General features: G+C 48.6%; 1 protein-coding gene across 4 annotated transcripts in view; it reads left to right on the forward strand.

Moving 5' to 3' along the window:
- The first annotated feature begins 230 nt into the window (after nucleotides 1-230).
- The window catches only part of ASAP1 (ArfGAP with SH3 domain, ankyrin repeat and PH domain 1), a 391,490-nt gene continuing 371,080 nt past the window's right edge, over nucleotides 231-20,640 (forward strand). For 3 of the 4 annotated variants that reach the window (XM_056107587.1, XM_056107666.1, XM_056107767.1), the window contains exon 1: nucleotides 231-335. The gene's annotated coding sequence lies outside the window, so the exon portion shown is untranslated. The remainder of the gene's footprint in view (nucleotides 336-20,640) is intronic. The other variant, XM_056107727.1, reaches the window with a different exon arrangement.

Genomic DNA, 20,640 nt, shown 5'->3' on the forward strand with positions numbered 1-20,640 from the left:
CCTCGGCCGCCGAGCGGGCTCGTCCGAGGCGCGGGCGACGCGGCAGCCTCCTCCCCTCGGCACATGGTCGCCCGCCCCTTCCTGCGCCGCGCTCGGCTCCCGCGTCTCGCCGCCACCGCCAGCGCCAAGCGCCAGCGCCAGCGCCAGCGCCTCCGCCGCGGGCGGCCCCCACCCCCCTGCGCCCGGGCACCCTCGGCCCGCGCCCGCCGCCCACCCTGCAGCGTCTCCCCGAGCACCGCGCTCTCTTCTCCGACGCGGGGTGCTGCGGGTTGCAGGCTTGGTGCGCCGCGCCCGAGCCGGCGATGGAATAATGCCCAGCGGCCCGCCCGGTCCCGGTGAGTTGCGGGGCGCACAGAAAGGGGTGGGTGGGTTGGGGGATCGGTGCAACCGTGCGGGGTCGCCCTGCGTGATCGCGGTCGTGGTCCAGCTTTTTTTTTTCTCCTTCTCTCTTCCTTTCCCCGGCGTGGTGTCTCGGTTTTCCTAAGGGAGGGCGCCGGGTTCGGGCGTTGGGGGGCTGCAGTGTCTTCGGGGCGCGTGGCCCGGCGTTTGCAGGGCCGCTGAGCTCGGCGGTGCAGGGCTTTTTTTTTTTTTTTTTTTTTTTTGCTCCATCCGAGGTGGCGCGGTGGCTGGATTCCGCGTATACCGGGTCCGAGAGGGACCCCCGGCGGCGCGCTGGGCGGCGGGCCCCGGCCAGTGGGGCGCCCGCGCGGCGCGGGGACGCGGGCGCTGGACGCGGCATTGTCTGCGCGGCCCAGCAAAGTTGCCCGCCGGCTCCGACGACCCCCCCCCCCGGCCCGGGGCTGGGCTGGACGCGGAGTAGCCGGGCAGGCCCCAAGCTTTGCCTTCAAAGCCGAAAAGGAGGGAAATTTCTACCTAGGATTGGTGTTGGTGCTCACGAAAGACTGGAAAGTGGCTGGTGTTTTTTATTTTTATTTTTTTGTTTTGCAAACGCTCGTACCCTTTGGGGGACCTGCTGCATCTTTGGAGAGAGAACCAGAAGTTGAGAAGAAAAAGAAGAAGAAGAAAAAAAAAAGAACCTCTCTTGGGCATCTGGTATTCTGCGGTTTCCTACATCCCAAGAATTCTTCTTGGGCATTCCTAAAGTGGTTTCCATTTATAATTAATTTTTCCACTAGAGCCGGGGACGGATAACCGGATAGCCAACTCCAGACTCATTAGCCCCACCTCAGCGCTACCCGCAACTCATCAGAAAGAACAAAAACTTTCCCCACTAGACTCAGCCAGGTTGTCTGGGCTGTTAATCGATTCTGTGAGGAAAGCCAGGCATGGATTGCTGAGTAATGTTTGGGGATTGTAAAGTAAGTAATTCACTCTCCGGAGGCTGGCTGGATGACTGTTGCCACCTTCCCCTTAAGCAAGGCCTTTTTCCTCTTTGCGGTTGAAGGCCCACTCTCTAGCAATAAGATCAGGGTCTTCTGGAGACTTCAGATCTCAGCTCAGATTTGAAAAGGAATAGAAGGAAAATGAATCTTGCAGAACACCTGGTTCATCCCTCTTTGGTCATCCAGCAGAGGCCTGGAGAGACTACCAGTCTTCAGACTCCTGATTCAGTGCTCCCTTCAGCCCATGCTGGTCTGTTTTAGCCATGGAACATTTGGACATGCTGACATTATAGCATTCGTGGTTTTAGTGCCTGCTCTGGTTCTGTGTTATCTATCTACTACTGCTGTTTTGAATTATTTAAATTGCTTTTTTTGTAATTGAGTTAAAAAAAAATCCTACATCCCCACTGCTCAGCCATTACATACATGGATTTGGATGTTCACACATCAGATGGGACTTGAAATATGAAATGGGTGGATTATTATATAGAGAATTACTTTCCTCTCTCCCAGTCTTTTGTGGAATATAGAAATCCCCAAATCCCAGAAAGGGCAGTCGCTTAGTACAAAATGTACAGTCTGATGTTGTATGAACTTGATTTTTAGTCCTCCTGTATCTTGTGCACGAAGCCGCCCATCTATTTTTCTCCTGAGGAGAGCTCCTACATGCCTAGCTCTGGTTTTTCATTTTTAGTATGTGATAATGTTGGAGAGAAAGGACTATTTTTTTTTTTTACAAGCTTTCCATTTGGTGAAAGAAATTGAAATTCTCCCCACCTCCCCATTCTTTACCAGACCAGATTTTCAGATTTTCAAAATCAGTGGGAGTTTCTCATACACTCTCTCCACCCCCACCCTTTGCCCCGCCACACACACACACACACACACACACACACACACACACACACACACAAAAATGTGGTTTCAAATGGGGCCCTTCCTGTTGAGGATCCATCACCTGGCTGACCTATTCCTTCTCTGTTCAGATAGTTGAATTCTAGAGGAAGTAAGGGAACTCCTGTAGCACTGTCCTCCCGTTGTTCATTGATTGGCTCTAGTGGGCACCAGTAGCATCTCCATTGTGAGACTTGTTACTGTTTTAGGCATATTGAACACGCCATGGGCAGCTTGCCAGGCTCTGCCTTGCAGGCGGGATACTCTTGGTAGCTTGCCGGGCTCTCCGAGAGGGATGGAGGAACCAAACCCGGGTCAGCTGCATGCAAGGCAAACAAACGCCCTACCCGCTGTGCTATCGCTCCAGCCCCTATGGCTTAAAAGGTGTTCTTGCATTTTCCTTCCAGGTTCTAGGCTAGATCCTACATGCCTATGCCCATTTTTCCCTCCTGTGTTTTTTTCCCTTATTTTCCTCACAGCCATTGTATCTGGCATTGGGTGGAAAAGAAGCCCTGTCTATGGATCACACCTGTGTTTCCCGCATAAGCAGTACCAGCAGTGGTGACTAGCATTTGTTGAACATTTGCTGAAGGCCACCGGCATGTTACCTTCCATGAAGTTCCAAGGAAGAGAGCAAACTCCTTTCGAATTCTTCTCCATAAAGCACACCACTTCTCAGATTTATCTATAATTGAGTCTTCCATGCAAATCTCCTTTTCTAAGTGGCTTCTCTGTGGGTAGTGCTCGTAGGGCAAGGATGAATAGCACCCTCTGTTCAAGGCCTCCTCTCTCAATAATGTCAGCTGCACATGCTCTTTTAGGCAATTCATTATGTGTTTACTGTGCACCTGCTCCATACCAAGCACCTCATGAAGTCCTGATGATTCTAGGATAACTCTAGCCTTGCTCTCATAGAGTGCCTACTCAAATGGAGGAGCTGTGTAAACATTGGTGACGTCTAACTTTTGAAAGGTGGTGATAGGTAGTTCTTGCCAAGGAAGCACACCAGAACCTGAAATTATGAAATCAGAGGGTTGGTGCTGGATGTCGTCTTAGTTTTGCTAGGGGACGGTCTCTCTGCTGCTCCGGGGTTGAGATGGAACTGGCCTGGTTAGAGAAGTTGCAGGGGAGGGGAAGTGCTACTAGGTGGAATGTGCAAAAAAAAAAAAAATGCTTGGTATGTTGCTGGGAGTAAGAGAAATCACTTGCTAGAGTATAAGGGAGCGATGTGGAGAATGACACCGTGCAAAGTTTTAGGGAGAGGCTGGATCACAGTAGAGTTCAAGGCCATGTAGAGAACTTTCTTTGCATGGAAAATCTGCTGTGTATAGACTCAGGAGCAGAACCTAACTGACATTTTGGAACTATGACTTTGTTTCGTGAAGACTGGATCTCAGAGGACAAAGCATGGGAAACCACGAGGTCAGTTGGGTAACCCCTGCCCTAATCCAGCAAAGGTGAGGTCGGTTTGGTCCAGACAGGTAGCTGTAGAGGTGGAGAGAATGGGTGGAACCTGCTTAGAATTTGGAGATAGAATTGCTGAGATTTGGTGATTCTTGTAATGGCGGTGTGGCAGGGAGAAGGAGTCCAGGGTGACTCCTAGGTTTTGACTTGAACGTCTGGGTGCCAGTTGCCAGGGAAAGAGGAAAGATAAGTGGAGGGATGTGTGTTTGGAGAGGACCAAGTTCTACCTTGGCCTGGCTGCATTTGAAAGGTCTGGGGCATCGAAATGGACACATCAGGCAGAGAGCTTATGACTTCAGATCTCAGATGAGACCTAGAGATTGGAGACTTGAGTGTGGAAATGATCAGCCTGATGCAGAGCCACCTCTAACTTTAGATTTTTCCTGCTGTTGCATTTCTTTGGTCATTTGCTTATGTCCTTCGGCCTGCTGGGGATGCTTTTTCTCTCTACCAGCCCAATGCTGCTGATCTTTTTTTTAAATTGTTTTATTTTATTTTATTTTTTATTAGTGAGACATCATGAGGTACAGTTGCAGACTTACAAATTTTTGTGCTTGGGTCTCAACCATACAATGATCAAGTACCCATCCCTCCACCAGTGCCCATTTCCCACCACCACGGATCCCAGTATCCCTCCCACCCCCCCATGCCTCCCACCCCACCCTGCCTCTGTGGCAGGGCATTCCCTTTTGTTCTCTCTCTCTTAATGGGTGTTGTGGTTTGCAAAAGAGGCAATGGATGACAATCATGTTTGGTCTATAGTCTACTCTCAGCATGCTTCTCGCATCCTGGGAGGATCCTCCCAACACCTTTATTTGGTGTTCCCTTCTCTATCTGAGCTCCCCTTTCCCCCAGCATGTGTGATTGGCCTCCAAGCCATGGAGCAAAATTCCTGGTACAACTCTCGGCTATTAATGCTGCTGATCTTTTAAATATACCTGTGGCTTTATCTTTTTGAAGATGCTCCTCTTCAACTCTCTTCCCCACTCTCACGTCCTTTACGAATTTACCATCAGCATAATGTTTAATTGAAATAAACCTTTTTTAGAGCTGCTGGAGAGATAGTGTAGGGGATAAGGTGTTTGTTTTGCATGTGACTGATCCCCATTTGATCCCCTCAGCACCATCAGTCGCTTTCCCTGGGCACCACAGAGTGTGGCCCCACCCTTCTCGACTTCCCCATCCCCCATCCCGCCCCACAGTAAAAAGGGAAATTGCCTTTTTTGGTGTGGTATTTTTGGCTACAGCTGGAGGTACTCAGAACTTACTCCTGGCTCAGGGATCACTCCTAGTGGGTCTTTGGGGACCATATGTGGTGCTGGGGATAGAACCAGGGTCAATGGTGTGCAAGTCAAGTGTCCTACCTATGGTATTATCTCTCTACCCTGCAGGTTATCTTTTTATTCAGATCTTTCTTGACTAATAATGGGGTTGATCAAAATAAACTCATTGTACATTGAAAATACCATGATTGAAAATCCATCTAGTACGTGAAACTTCCCAAACATCACAGTTTGACCCAGCTTACCGTGAATGTGCTCAGAGCACATGCACAAAGATATTTAATGCACAGTCTGTTTTAGAATGACTTAACAGTCTGTTAATTCATCGAATACTGTATTACATTAAAATTCAGAATGTTTGCTTGGGTTAGTATTCAGTGGATCTGAGAAGCATTTGAAGAAGTGAGCTAACTTGAATTTCTGGATGAGGGGAGGCAAAGTGACAAGGTCATCAGTTCTTTTGCCCAGACACAAAAATAGATGGTGGAAGATACTGTGGAGCACAATTCTTTGCTCTTTAGTCATGTGGCCCCCTGCTGCTCGAGGGCATTGCCATCATGTAGAGATGGCTTGTCAATGGCCCAGAAAAAGAATCAAAATTCAAGGTAGGACTTCTTGTGAATGTATATGGCTTTAGTATCTTTTGGGGCAGTGGTGCTTCTAAGCTCAGGAGAGCCACGGGCCCTTCCTGGTGATTCTTGGCCGTCTGGGCCCAGAGTTCATTGAGAGGGTCTGAGGGGTGGTGCTGCTCCGGCCCTGCTGTGCTGGATGTTAACCTGCTCACTCCGTTGGTGCTCATAGCTACCCCAGTGATGCTTAACCCCTGTACTATATTTGTCCAGCCCTGTATCCCCCTCCCACTTTTTTGGAGTGGCGCCTCTTACTCCTGGCTGTATGCTCAGGGATAACTCTTGGCAAGTTTGAGGAACCATATGGGGTGCCAGGGATCCAACCTGGGTTGACGGCATGTGAGGCCAATGCCCTCCCTGCTGTACTATTGCTCTGACCCCAGCCCTTTACCATTTTCAAGTAAAAAACTTTTTAAGTTGAATCATCATATGTCAAAGTCCATCTATTTCATGCATAAAAACCCTGGGAGAGGCTGTATATTCTTGTTGTTCTTACAGTTATCATCATGTATGGGGTGATAGACAGAAAATGGAAATTACCAAAAAAAAAGATGGAATGAATTTATATTAGGATAAGTATGATACAGGTGTATAGTTTGCTCTTTCTGCTGTAGCATAATATTGCAGAGGATTGTTATGGATTAAAGTCTGCTTTGTTTGAGCCCTACCACCATCTGATTGTCAACACTGGGCCAATGGTAACCCTAAAACCTTGATTCCAGAGTTAAAGCAGACCACAAAATTGGACAGGAGGGAATGTGTGGTTCCATGAAGATAAATGGACAAAACGGATGGGTCTGTGTGGGGGTAGGAGCAATCTCTAAGCCCTGGCCTCCTGGTGGCATGTCTCAGCATGTCAGAGAGTAAGACAGGCACTGGGAGGGGTTAATTAAGACTAGATTACCAACATCCTCCCAGTTATCTAGGGGAAATGGGTGCTTGTCCCAGAGGCTCCCCAGAAAATGGCGGCTTCCTGAATCCTTCAACACTTGAGAGAGCCACATTCTCTGTTGGCCCCCAGAGTGCTGGTGGCATATTGCCCAAGGAGTCCCCACCTCTTAGCAATGCCACTGACCTGCTTGTTTGTCATATTTTTGGCATTTCCTCTTCCTCTCCTGCACTAGATCAGGAAATGCAAAAGTGCATCGAGTTAGAAAAACAGAAAAGTTCCTCAGTCATGTCCTGGCAACAAAGGGACCCCAGGGGGGGCCTGGGTAAACTTTGGATACAAAAAGGGTGCCCTGCCCATCAGTGCTTCCCAATGTGAGGTGGGAGTTTCAGGACTGGAATAGCCCATCCTGCCTGTGAGCAGAACAGGAAGGAGGGAGTCTGGAGAGCAGACTGTGCCTGCTCCTGCACCTGTTTTGCCCTCTGCATTGCCCTCCTGAAGGTAAACCAGGTGTTTTCCACCAGAGTTTCTGCCCTTAAAAATATACTCTGTCTGCGCTTCACAATGCAGCATGCTCTGTGTTGCAGTTTTGCATAGAAATAGTTATCTTCTCCAGCAGACAGTCAGAAAGTGCCACATAAAGGCCCTGTGACTTGCCCTCGGCCGTTTTAGAAAATAAATCACCTATGTTCTGAGAATCAGGTACAAATGAGAACAAAGGGGACATCGCAGCTGCAGGCCCCTGTTCACAGTGGTGAACTCAGGTAAAGGATGTTCTCGAGACTGTTCTTGACATGATTTACAAGTAGAGCTAATGTTGCAAAGTCAAGGGGGGGGGGGAAGAGTACTTTGCCATTTCTTGGTCACTGTGACCTTGCTAGAGACTCTGGGAAATGGCTTGTGGGACAGGGAAACAAAGACTCTGGGATCTGCTGTGGATTCTGCCTTTCCTTCTCTTCCTGCACTTCTCTGTAGCAGGCTGAAATCGTGGAGGTAAAGCGTTCTGAGCTCAGATTCTATGCTTGTAGTGGTCTTGTGTTTGCTCATCTGGCTGCCTCTACACAGGGTGTCTTTTTTTTTTTCTTTTTGAGTCACAGCTGGCAATGCACAGGGATTACTCCTGGCTCATACACTCAGGAATTGCTCCTGGTGGTGCTCATAGGACCATAGGGGATGCTGGGAATCGAACCTGGTTGGCCTCATGTAAGGCAAATGCCCTACCCATAGCTGTGCTGTCGCTCCAGCCCCCAGGGTGAGTGTCTTGAGGTGGAGTGGGTGCTGTCTGCTCTCATTTCCTCCCCGGTGCACAACACACACATAGGGCAGATTTCTGAGTGGTGAGCTGAATCAAGTGCACCCACTTTGGGTATTTGGCCTGGGCGCCATCTTTGTGGAATTTCATCCTGATTGAGTTTTTCATTTTTTTTTAAAATGAGTATACATTTGACATCTATACATTCTCTTTGGCTCTGTAGCCTGGGAGATAGCAAAGTGGTTAAGAGGTACTCATTGCCTACTCCTGACCTCGTACAATCCCTGGCATGACACGCATTCCCACCCAGTCTCCCCCAGCCCCCAGTACTACCAGTGTGGCCCTCATGGTTCTTGATATCACAGAACCGAAGCAACACCACACCCACAGGACTAATTGGCCGAGAATTGCTGGGAATGACCCTGAGAACCGCTGAGTATTGCTTGGGAGGACCCCACCACCCACCCACCCACCCACCCAAGAGGAAAGCAAACAAAAATTCTCTTTCAAATCAGCCTGGTCTTTAATACTTGGGTCTTGGTCTTTGATTCAGGTTTTTCTTTCTTATCCTGTCTTTGTTATAAAAGTACTGCCATTGTTTTTGAGATTGCTGGCCTCATTCTAGAGCTGTCTAGAGGAACCCTTTTTTTCCCCTGTACTGCTTTTGATTTGGGAGGTTTGTGGTTCATAGGGACTTGCCTCTCCCTACTATAACACAGTGGGTCCTGAAGGCCTCCTGGGTCCTTGACAGTTTTTCTGGCCCCATCCTTTCCTCTCCAGATCACATAATCTATATGTGATATGTGTATACATACATATATATATTACAATATATCACTCTGTATTATAATATATATGTATATATACATAGAGGACACATATTACACATTGATATATTTGCCTATGTAGATGGGGCTAAAGTGGTAGCACAGCAGGTAGGGTGTTTGCCATACACTATGCTGACCGGGCCAACCTGGGTTTGATTCCTCCACCTCTCTCAGAGATCCAGGCAAGCTCCTGAGAGTATCTTGTCTGCATGGCAAAGCCTGGCAAGCTCCCCATGATGTATTTGATATGCCAAATAAAGTAACAACAAGTCTTACAATGGAGACATTACGGGCCCTGCTGGACCAAATCAGTGAACAACAGGAGGTCAGTTGTTCATTGATATAGATCACTCTGTAATAGTACTTTGGGGAGATGTGGGGGGAATTTGGACCAAACCCAATGCTCAGGGCTTAACTCCTGGCTCTGTGCTCAGGAATCAGTCCTGTCAGGACTCAGGGAACCATACATGTTTTCAGGGATGGAACTTGTTGGTTCTCTCTAGTTCTCAGGACTCTTAAAACAAAATTCCACTCAGACCCTGAGCCAGACACAAACTTTCTTTGTTTTTGTTTTGGGAGCAGCCTGGCTGTATTCCAGAGCTTACTTCTGGCTCTGCACTCAGGGATCACTCCTGGTGGGCTTGGGGGGACCATATGTGGTGCTGGGGATTGAATCTAGGTTGGCTTGCATGCAAGGCAAGTGCCCTACTCACTGTACTATCTTGCTGTCTCCCTGCGCGGAGGTCAGGAAAAGTTTTCACCTCCTTCTGTGGAGGCTGGGCTTCCCCTGGAGCTCTGATCAGGAAGAGGGATTTCAGCTCTCCCATTATTCCAGTGGACACCAAATGGAATCTATGCTAGCTCAGTGCAGTTGGTTTTCTCTTTTAGACTAGGGAAAGAACTCTTAGAAAAAAAAACAAGAACTGTCATTTTGAGAAAAGAAAACAAGCCTTAGAGGGATAGGAGCAGAAAAAAAGTGATGCCAACTGCCACACCATGACAAGACTGCCTCCTGTGTGATGGGCACCCCCTGCTGCAGGCACTCCTGGGGCCTCCAGGCATTTGTGTTACCCCCACCTCACAGAGAAGACAGTAAGACAGGCTTAGGGAGGAAGATGGAAGGAAAGGCCCAAGGGAAGAAGACGAATAGTGATATAGTAAGATAAAAAGTGATATAGTAAGATAAAAAATAGCACTGCACTAAGATTTCGGAGTCCCAAGGTGGAGACAAGGCATTGATGTTGACTGGTTCCGCCCTCTGTGCTTATGGTTTGTCCCTGACCTCTGAGCTCCTACTTGCTCACCTGCATGGAGGAGCTGCCAACCCCTCCTTGAACTGCCTGCCCCTCTCTCTTACTATGATGTCTTTTTGTTTGTTTGTTTTTGCTTTTTGGATCACACCCGACAATGCTCAGGGGTTACCCCTGGCTCTGCACTCAGGAATCACCCCTGGTGGTACTCGGGGGACCATATGGGATGCTGGGAATCAAACCCGGGTCAGCTGCATGCAAGGCAAACACCGTACCTGCTGTGCTATCGCTCTAGCCCCTTGCTTACTATGATGTCTTATTATGATGTCTTAAGTGCGAAAGGAGGTAACCTCAGTCCGAGTGGCCCCAGTCTTCAAGGCCTGATGGAATCGTTTGGAGCTTCCCTCCACCTTGCCCCATTGCTACTATGGGCACTAGACTTTTTTTTTTTTTTTTTAGGTCACACCTGGCAATGCACAGGGATTACCTCCTGGCTTTGCACTCAGGAATTACTCCTGGTGGTGCTCAGGGGACCATATGGGACGCTGGGAATCGAAGGCAAACACCCTACCCACTGTGCTATTGCTCCAGCCCCACTAGACTTTTCAGGGAAGGACTGTGAGAATTTCACGCTCCCACGGCTTCTTCCTACTAAAGGGCTGTTCTTTGATACCTGGTCGGAAGTTGGACATATGGGAGCTGTGACCCTTAGCTTATGTGATCTTTCTCTGAGATGTTTCCCCAGACACCCATAGATGAGGGCTGGGTATAGCTGACTCATGTAGGAGGGGATTTGAGCTGCTGCTCTGGAAGGGGGCACCTGCGCCCTGATCTCTTGGTGTTACTTCTACAGCCATTTGGGAGATGGAGGGTGGAAACACCTGTCATGTTCAATGGGAAACCCACTAGACTTGCAGTCAGCAGTGAGAATGAATATGTATTGGGCTGGGATACTTTTTAGGCACGAATTCTAAGTTGTGTCCTTATTTGCCTGATTGGTTTTATTTACTTGTTACCTCTATTTTGTGTTTTTGGGCCACACTTGACAGTGGTCAGGGTTACTCTTGACTCTGTGCTCAGGGGTTATGCCTGGAGGTGTCCAGAGTACCAGGTGGTGCTAAGGGACAAAGTTGGACGTCCTGCCTGCAAAATGTGTGCTCCAGCCCTTTGAGCTCTCTCCACCCCAGTGCCCCAATGAAATGATTTTGTCTCCGTAATAACTCTATGAAATTGGTGCTGTGTTTTTTGTTTTGTTTTGTTTTGAATCCCCATTTATACACAACGAAGCTTAGCTGCTTCAAGGTCATGTAGCTCATAGGTGGCAAGACCTGATGAGCCCTTCTCTGTGTTCTGTGCCAGCACTCGTGGCCAGGGTGCAGTTTTGCCTTTTAGATATTTGATACTGAGGTTAAGCATGCATGTGGCAAACTTGGGTTTGATCCATGTTTCCCTCAACATGCATCCAGGAGTACCCCAACCACTGACCTGGGTGTGGCCCCAAACCTAAAATAATAATAATAATAATAATAATAATAATAATAATGTAGCACTGCACTGTAGCACTGTCATCCCATTGTTCATTGATTTGTTTGAACGGGCACCAGTAACGTCTCCATTGTGAGGCTTGTTGTTACTGTTTTTGGCATATCGAATGTGCCATGTGTAGCTTGCCAGGCTCTGCCCTGCAGGTGGGATACTGTCAATAGCTTGCCGGGTTCTCCAAGAAGGATGGAGGAATCAAACCCGGGTTGGCCGCGTGCAAGGCAAATACCCTACCCACTGTGCTATCGCTTCAGCCCAATAATAATAATAAAGTTAATAAAGATTTCACTTTCAGGTGGTAGTTATAGCTCAGCAATAGAGCAATTGATTGCTCTGCACGTGAGGCCCTGGGTTAAGTCTCATCATTCCTCCCCCCCACCCCCAAACACACACACACACACACACACACACACACACACACACACACACAGAGGCACAGAGAGTTTTGATTGAATTCCTTGCTTGAAATCTTCATATGGTCTTGAGAGAATCGAACTGGACTTCACCCTTTTTCACCCTTTGTTTCCTCATCTGTGAATTATACAAAGAGCTTCAGGTGACTTTTAGGAAGATCCCCTTCCCCCCCACCCCTTTAAAAAGAATTTAAGTAGAGCAGTGTATGTCAAAAGTGGTTATGTGCCTGTCAGATTATTGGTATGCAACAAAAATCAGTGTCTTGCAAATGGTGAGAGTGCTCTAAAGGGAGTTGAAAGATGGCAGAATGAATTCAGCCTGAAAAGTTTTCATTGCAACACCTTTCTCCTGCATACCCAGCTTTGTGCTGCAAGAGTCCTAGGAAACAAAGATGCAAAAGCAATATTCATGCACTCAAATAGCTCACAGTTACGCAGTCATCACACAGTGTTTCATGAGGGGGCTATGTTCTGAGAAACACATCTTCAGGCGACTTAATCATTGCGGGAACCGAGTAGAATGAAACTGCACAAACCTGGATGGGATAGATTAGAACACACCAATGAAATATAGTAGAGTGTGTAGGAAACACTGTCATATTTACTGTATGTCATTGACCTGGAACATCGGTCAGGGGCACAGGAATGTAGGAGACAAGTGTGACATGGTCATTTAGGGCAGACTTCAGTTCACAGGATAGTAAAGTTATTAGGTAGTAATTGTGAGCTTGTTAAGAAGGGAGGGAGGTGAGATGAGCTGTCTTTCCAGCAGAGATGGGCGAGCTTAGGGGAGGGGGGGCCTCTCTGAGCCTCCTCTTCCATGTGGGCAGGGTTTCAGGATGTGGAGAGAGGCAGGAAGAGGTGGGGGTCAAGGCTGAGAATGAGCTGAATCAAAGTCTCTGTGCCAGGCATGTGCTGGTGATTTTCTTTCTTGTTTTCTAAAGGTCTAAGGAAAATATTTGTTCAAGGAGAAAGGTTAACATAAAGTGACATTTGGGGTTTCTGGGATAGAGTCCTTTGCTATTTCCTATCCTCTTCCCCCCCCCCCCCATCCCAGGACGTCTGATGTAGAAAAGCAAACTGTGTTGTTTATAGACCTTCCCGTAATAGCCTTTAGCAAATTTCCTCTCCTAGGACAGTTACTTCCTCAGGCTTAAAATAGAACCCCAGAAAGTTGAAGAGGTGGGGAGTTTGCAGGTTGTACTGTTTAACAGTCTGCTGTGGAGAGGGATGGGTGAGAAGGTGGAACAGACACTGTCGCTGTCTTACTCAGTACCCTCTATTTCCCTTTCATCTTGACTGACTGCACAGCCCATCTTTGCTGCTGCTGCTGCTACTGCTGCTTCTTTCTCCTCCTCCTCCTCCCCCCCCCCCCCCCCCCCCCCCCCGTGCGGGGCACACTCAGTGGTGTTCAGGACTTACTTCTGGCTTTGTGCTCCGGGATCATGCCTGCTGGTGCTCACGGGAGCTAGAGTCATTGCTGGGGATCTGATCCAGAGAGCTGTGTGCAAGGCAAGCACCCTGCCCTCTGTTGTATCTCTCCAGCTCCAACACAGCCCACTTCCTTCGGACTTCAAGGGAGGTCTGTCCTAGCCCAGAGGAGTCTCTCTGTCTCCCTTGTCCCTGTTTTCATTGAGGGCATGGGCATGTGACCCAGCTCTGACTGTCAAATATGATGGGATGTTTTCAGGGCAGCAGAGGGGCAAGAATTTTTTTTTCCAGTCTGAGAGATATTTAGAAGGAAACCAATTCTTTCCTGCTGTGGGACATACTAGGGTGGCATGTGGCACCTGGAACTGGCAGCTGTCAGGGGCCAGGAGGAAGCCTTGCATAGAACATGACAAGCAGAGAAATGTCAGAGCTGGAAGAAACAAGGATATGGAAGAAGCAAGACACTGAATGCCCCTTCCTTTGAGGTGGGCATTCTGCTACAAAATACCCCCAAAGAACTAAGAGCTAAGGAGATGGTCACATCATTGGCACCTGGATGGTTCTGGTTCCACAGCATCCTTCCATACTCCCCCCTGGGCTTCCGCCCAACACCCTCTTTGAAATTCATGACCAAACCACTTACTTAAAAAAACTAACTTCCCCTTCTTGTCCCTCTCTTGATGTTGCTGCAATGACAGGGGTGGCACCAAAGAAGCTTGGCTTGGGTGCCTGCTGGGGGTTTGCATCAGAATGCCGTGCTGGCAAACTAGTCTGTAATGTAAAATGCTGCAGACCTCCGCACTTTAGCTAAGATGGAGCACATTCTGGCCAGGGTGCTCGTCTGTGCTGATGCTCACACACACTGGGCATTGTATTTCTGGCCACACTCCTTGAACATCTGTTTTTTCCCCCCGAGTTGTGGTGCCTGGCCAGGATTGAACTTGTTAGGTGTTGTGCTTCTTCTTTTTTAAATTTTTTAAAAAATTGAATCACCATGAGATACATTACAAGCTTTCATGTTTGAGTTACATTCATACATGATCAAACACACATCCCTCCACCAGTACATATACCCCACCACCAGTCTCCCCGGCACACCCCCCTTTACCATTCTCCCCCTGCCTCCACGGCAGACAGTTTACCCCATACTCTCTCTCTACCTGTGGGCATTACGATTTCCAATACAGGTACTGAGGGGTTATCATGTTTGGCCCTTTATCTACTTTCAGCACATATCTCCCATCCGTACCAATCCCTCCAATCATTTTCTTAGTGATCCCTTCTCTATTCTAGGTGCCTTTGCCCCCGCTTATAAGGCAGGTTTCCAGCTATGGAGCAATCCTCCTGACCCTTGTGTCTACTGTCCTTGAGTGTCAGTCTCATGTTTTGTTATTTTACACTCAACAAATGAGTGCAGTCCTTCTATGTCTATCCCTTTCTGATTCATTTCACTTAGCCTGATGTCTTTCCACTTAGCCATGTCTTTCCACTTATAAGCAACTTTTATGACTTCATCTCTTCTAACAGCTGCATAGTATCCCATTGTGTAGATGTACCAAAGTTTCTTTAACCAGTTATCTATTCTCAGGCATTCGGGTTGTTTCCAGATTTTGGCTATTGTGAGCAGTGCTGCAATGAACATATACAGATGTCATTTCTGCTGTGCTTTTTTGCACTCTTGGGATATATTCCCAGAAGTGGTGTTGCGGGGTCATGTGGAAGCTAAATTTCTAGTTTTTGAGGGAATGTCCACATTGTTTTCCAGAAAGGCTGGACCAGTCGGCATTCCCACCATTAGTGACAGCGTCTCTCCTCACATTCACGCCAGGTGCTGTGCTTCTTTGTAGCTAGAAATTTGTGTGGGGCCATTCTCAGTCATGGGTGGCACAGGGGTCCAGTTTACAGTCTCATGCCTAATAGACCAGCACATTAGCCATTTTGTGATGCCCTGGTGCCCACATGACCTATTTTTCTATACCCACAACCTGGCTAATTTTTTTTCTCCTTTGACTTGCTGTTTCCTTACCTTCTTCACCTAGCGAAACCCAACTTGCTCTTGAATGCCTGGCTTCTTTGTGAAGCCTCACCTAAGCTTTCCTTTCATGAGTTATTTGTTCTTTGGGTTCCCACAACATATGTTGCCTGTCACTCTTCCTTTCATTCTTCTTTCTCATTCTTTCAGTGCCAGTCATGGCCAGGTATTGGGCTGCTCGCTGGCACCCTCCTTTATGAACGGGAGATGCACAGAAAGTTGTGAGTTGGTGGATTTTGGGTGGTCCTATGGGAGCCTGTGCTCCCATAAGTGGGGTGCTCATGCAGTGGTGCCAGCCCCCACCTCACAGGAAAGAGTTGCAAGGTTTGCCCTTGAGCGGAATCTTAAATAAGACATGAGAGTTAGCTAGCAAAGAGTGAAAGAAAGGGAAGGAAATTCAAGGCACAGGGAATGCTTTAAGCAAGAATATGGATGGTAGAAATAGTATGGTTTGTGCTGGGAAATAGGAGTAAGTCAGTATGGCTGGAGCCTAGTGTTTGGTCCAGGATCTAGTGAGTCTGGAAGGGAAAGAAGGTGCCACATTCTGAAGCGTGTACTTTTGTGTCCATTGGGGCACCATGGCAGGTTTGAGGCAGGGCGCAAGGTGGCACTTGTGCTTTAGAAAGAAAGAGGACATTGACTGTGTTGGGCTGAGTAGGTGGGTGAGGGCAAGAGCTGGTGGGAGAAAAGATGCTCTGGGAGGAGTCCAGGAGTGAGTGACTGTGAGGTGGGAAGGGCTGTATGTGGTCATATGTCACTCAGCCCTTGTGCCATGCTCTGAGAAATGCCTGTCCGGTGATCTTCTCATCCTCTTTCTCCCTTTGCTGGAGCAGTGAACTTTGGATGTTGGGCTGGTTGATGATCACAACTCTAGGAGATGAATCAAACAGATACTATATAGAGAGGAGGGTGAGCATGGGGTGTCGAGTGAACTGCTGAGATGGCACAGTAGGAATTTGGGGACCACTATTCGCTATGGGACCTGTCGGTGACCAGTGTGTAGTGAGGATCCTTGACCATAGTGAGTGGGCTCTGTCTGTTTGGGGGTTATTGAATGAAGACCACAGGGAGGAAGAGGAACCGGTGGTGACAGGGTTTTCAAAGTCTTGTTTCTGTCCCACAAGGCCACCACCCCTTGGGCTCTTGGTCCTATCAGTCTGTGGGTTTCCATGGAAACTGGGGGAGGCAAGCCTGCCCTCTTCCTTCTTATCTCGCCCCCACAGCTCTAGCACTCTGGTTCCTGTTTCAGTGGCGCTCAGACATGCTTTTCCTGGTGTCTGTGCTTGCTTGGCCTGAGCCTTGAGAGGGGAGAAGTTTTTTGAACAGCCCGGGGCCCATCTCCCTCTTTCTCTAGACCTGATTTTGGCCTCTTTGTGCTTTTCAGCTCCAGCCCCTTCTGTGCATATCCACTATGCCTGTCTCAGCTCCACACCCACACCTCTGGGTCCTCTAGCCTTTACCCCACTCACTGCCTCACCTTAGTTTTAGCGCTCAGCCCCCACTCGGGCATCTCCTTTAAACTTTATATCAGGGTCGTTCCCTCTATGGTTTAATCAGCTTTCGCACAGCTTTCAGGTGAGGGAAGCAGTTCTCTCTGTCTCTCTCTGTCTGCCTCTGTCTCTGTCTCTGCCTCCACCTCCCTCCCTCCCTCCTTCTCTCTCTCTCTCTCTCTCTCTCTCTCTCTCTCTCTCTCTTTCTCTCTCTCTCATACTTAGGATTGAATTTGGGCTCCCTCTTGCACAGGATGTGCTCTAGTTCTTCGTGCCATTCCCCTGCTCCACCTGCATTTAAGCACAGAGCCCAGGGGGTATGATGCCTCCAGCAGGTCAATCTGTACCTGTGAGGCAAGTGCATCAGCAGCCTGATGGCGCCTTCAGACTTCCAGATACCCCAAAACTGCTGCTGTGCCTTTGGCCAGACCCCAAAAACTTGGGGCAAAGTTTACCAAGAAAGTAAATGGCCAAAAGTTAGGTATGTGACACACCTGCAAACCATGTTGGGCTCAGCTATATAATTGGAGGCATGGCCTCTCTGGTTCCTGATAGAACTGCTTAACATGATCCCAGAGACTTAGAAACAAATCTCGAAACTCAAAGACTTTTGGCAGAAATGTGTCCAGTCCCTGCAGTAGGTTACAGGCGCTGGGCCACCCCAGGTGGGAGTAGGTTTCGTGCCTTGGCCTGTTCCCCTTGATGACCTGGTGACCACCATCCTTCAGAGGCCACTGGACAGTCAGGTTTGGGCCCACAGTGATGAGACACGTGGGACCTAACGGGATGGGGGTAGAGCCGGCCCTTTCCTCCCCGTCCCAGTGAGACCCTGAGTAGCCGCCAGTGAACGGCCTCTCTGGCTCCTGATCAAGCTGCTTAATGGCCATGATATAAGCACACAGACCTGTGGTCAGTTGGGCTCTCACCCAGAAAGTTCTGACTTCCCAAGCTTACATTTTTCTCTTGAGAAATGGGCATAAACTGCCTCACTGAGTGATTTGCAAGTGAGGAAATATTTTACATACAGATACACACACACACACACACACACACACACACACCCTGTTTGTTTCTTCCATGACACACACACACACACACACCCTGTTTCTTCCATGGCCCACAGACAGACAGACAGACACACGTACAAACACACATACCCTGATTTTCTTTCTCCCCTGCAGTCTTACTGTATCCCTAGTGCCAGCCACATAGTAGATCAGATGCTTCATGTAGAGCTATGCTTTTTCCTTCTCTATTTGAACAAATCTTTCATGTTGTCCTTAGAGATCCAGAGACGTGGGCCGGGGTGCATGAGGGATGTCTTGGAGGTCACAGACATTCATGTGGGGATGGAAATGCTCCGTGACTCCATGGTCTCACCTCCCCCACTGGTCACTCTAACTTCCTGGGTGATAAGGTTCTATCAACTGGGACCGATTGCCAGGGTCCTGAGATGATTGGCTTGAAAAAGAGAAACAAGAAACTCTCAGGACTTAGCATAACAGGCTACATGAATCAGTCAACCAAGTATGTGTGTATCATTGCTCACAATCCATTTACCTGGAAGAATCTTGATTGCATTATTTGTCTCTTTTTCACTGTCCTTCCCTTTTGGGGTGCTTCCCATGCAATGCCCATAGGACCCTAGGATCACTCTTGTGATATCTAGGACCTGACAGTTTAGTGTTGGAACCCAGCAATTTGACGGTGCTGGGGGGCCACCGGGGCCAGACCTAAGGTATTGGGGACCTCCAGTGACAGGGCAATACCCAGAGGTGCTGGGGCATGTGGGTTCAAGTGTGAGTAACTTGTGGGCAGAAGTGTGCCTTCTGCCCCCAATAGCTAGTGTCTGACATACATGATAACTCTTTTTTTTTTGGCTTTTTGGGTCACACCCAGTGATGCACAGAGGTTACTCCTGGCTCATGCACTAAGGAATTACTCCTGGCAGTGCTCGGGGGACCATATGGGATGCTGGGAATCGGACCCCGGTTGGCTGCTTGCAAGGCAAACGCCCTACCCCCTGTGCTATTGCTCTAGCCCCTATACGTGATAACTTTAAACAAATTATTTGACTTGGGATGGAGAGATAGTATGGGGTGAAAGTACTTATCTTGCACACTACCAACCCTGGTTCGATCCCCCATACCACATACTGCCCCCAAGGACTTCTAGGATTTTTTCCTGAGCACAGAGCCAGGATTAAGACTTGGGCACAGCTGGCTGTGGCTAAACATCTCTCTCCCAATTATTTCATTGTTGGTAGTATGATTACAACAATAATAGTGTTTATGGTATGATGCTCACATATTCCCACACCAAAGTGCTCAAGAACTTCCCCACCATCCCAGTATCCCCTCTCCTCTACCTCTTACTCCTCCTTCCTTAGTCCCCCTTCTCCCCCCGACCCCCCCTGCTTGGGAATCAGTTTTGTAATCCAAGGCCAAGTGTGTGTTGTTGCTTGGTATCATCCATTCCCTCCCTCGTTTTGTGTCTATACCACAGATGAGTGAGATGAGACACAGTAGCTGTTGTTAATGTTTCTTATAAAGGTGATGAGCCTGTCAGCCCCTGACTCCTTAGAGGACTTAGTGCCAGCTTTGGAGTTCTGTCCTGCACTGCTTATCCCATCTGTCCTTGTCCCTGCCCTCCACCGTGAGTCTCGGAGCTTCAGGAGTTCCTACCGTTTAGCCCGCTCTTGTAAGCCCAGCATGTTGGCCAGAGCCTGCAGCCTGGCATTGCTCACCAAGTGCTCCTTTCGAATGAGTGAACACACCTGATTCCTTTCATTACCTGCTGAGAGCAACATGTGACAGCCAGTGTTCGACTCATCTCATCTCAGCAGGTCACCTGGAGAATTAAATTGTTCAAAAGCCCCGAGCTACAAGGGCTACAAGGGACCCTGCGGCTCTCTGAAGGGAAGAGCAGGCCGGGAGGTGAAGAGGCTGTTGGAGCCAGAGGTGCTGAGGCAGTGGAATGATGCCTAGTGCTTGTCTGCTAGGGAGGGGGCATGCGGCACTCGGCTGCTGTGGCACTCGGCTACTCAAAGGCGTTTCTGCCTTGACTGGAAGACCTAGACCAACTGGGATGGTGTAGCCAGAGAGACTCTGGTTTGCTGTGTTTGGCTCAAAAATGGACTGCTGGGTCCCACCTGAGCACACTCTCTGCCTCTCCCATCTCCTACTTCCGCTCACATGCACTAATCTTGAGGTCTTTCACAATTTCTAATCTTGAGGTCTTTCACGATTTCTTTGAAAATCCTTTTAGAATCAGATTTTTGTGCCAGCATTCTTTTGCTTTTTAGGTCACACCTGGTGATGCTCAGGGGTTACTCCTGGCTGTGCACTCAGGAATTACTCCTGACGGTGCTCAGGGGACCATATGGGATGCTGGGAATCAAACCCGGGTTGGCCACGTGCAAGGCAAATGCCCTACCCACTGTGCTGTTGCTCCAGCTCCTGTGCCAGCATTCTTATGGCCCAGTTTCTCCACTTGGATTGCAGAACTCCCTGATCTTGACCATAGTGACACTGACAGTGACACAGTGTCTTGTCACTATGGTCACCCTTTCCTACAATCAAGTTTGGAGAAATTTCGTCACCCCTCTAAAGATCCCTAGATATACTCATGAGACAGTCATTCCTTTATTCCAGATACCCCATATGGAAACATGTATGTGCTTGTCACATTAGAAAGAGGGGCTGGAGAGATTGCATAATGGGGAGCCACTTGCCTTACATACGGCTGACCCAGGTTCTATCCCCGGCATCCCATTTGGTCCCTTGAGCCCTACCAGGAGTCATTCCTGAGTGCTAAGCCAGGAGCGCTGAGCATCACTGGGTGTGGTCTGAAAAAAAAAAACAACAAAAAAAGAAAATTTAGAAAGAACAAAGAGAAACAA

This window comes from Sorex fumeus, unplaced genomic scaffold, assembly GCF_029834395.1.
Source record: "Sorex fumeus unplaced genomic scaffold, SorFum_2.1 ptg000002l, whole genome shotgun sequence".
NCBI classification, from domain to species: domain Eukaryota; kingdom Metazoa; phylum Chordata; class Mammalia; order Eulipotyphla; family Soricidae; genus Sorex; species Sorex fumeus.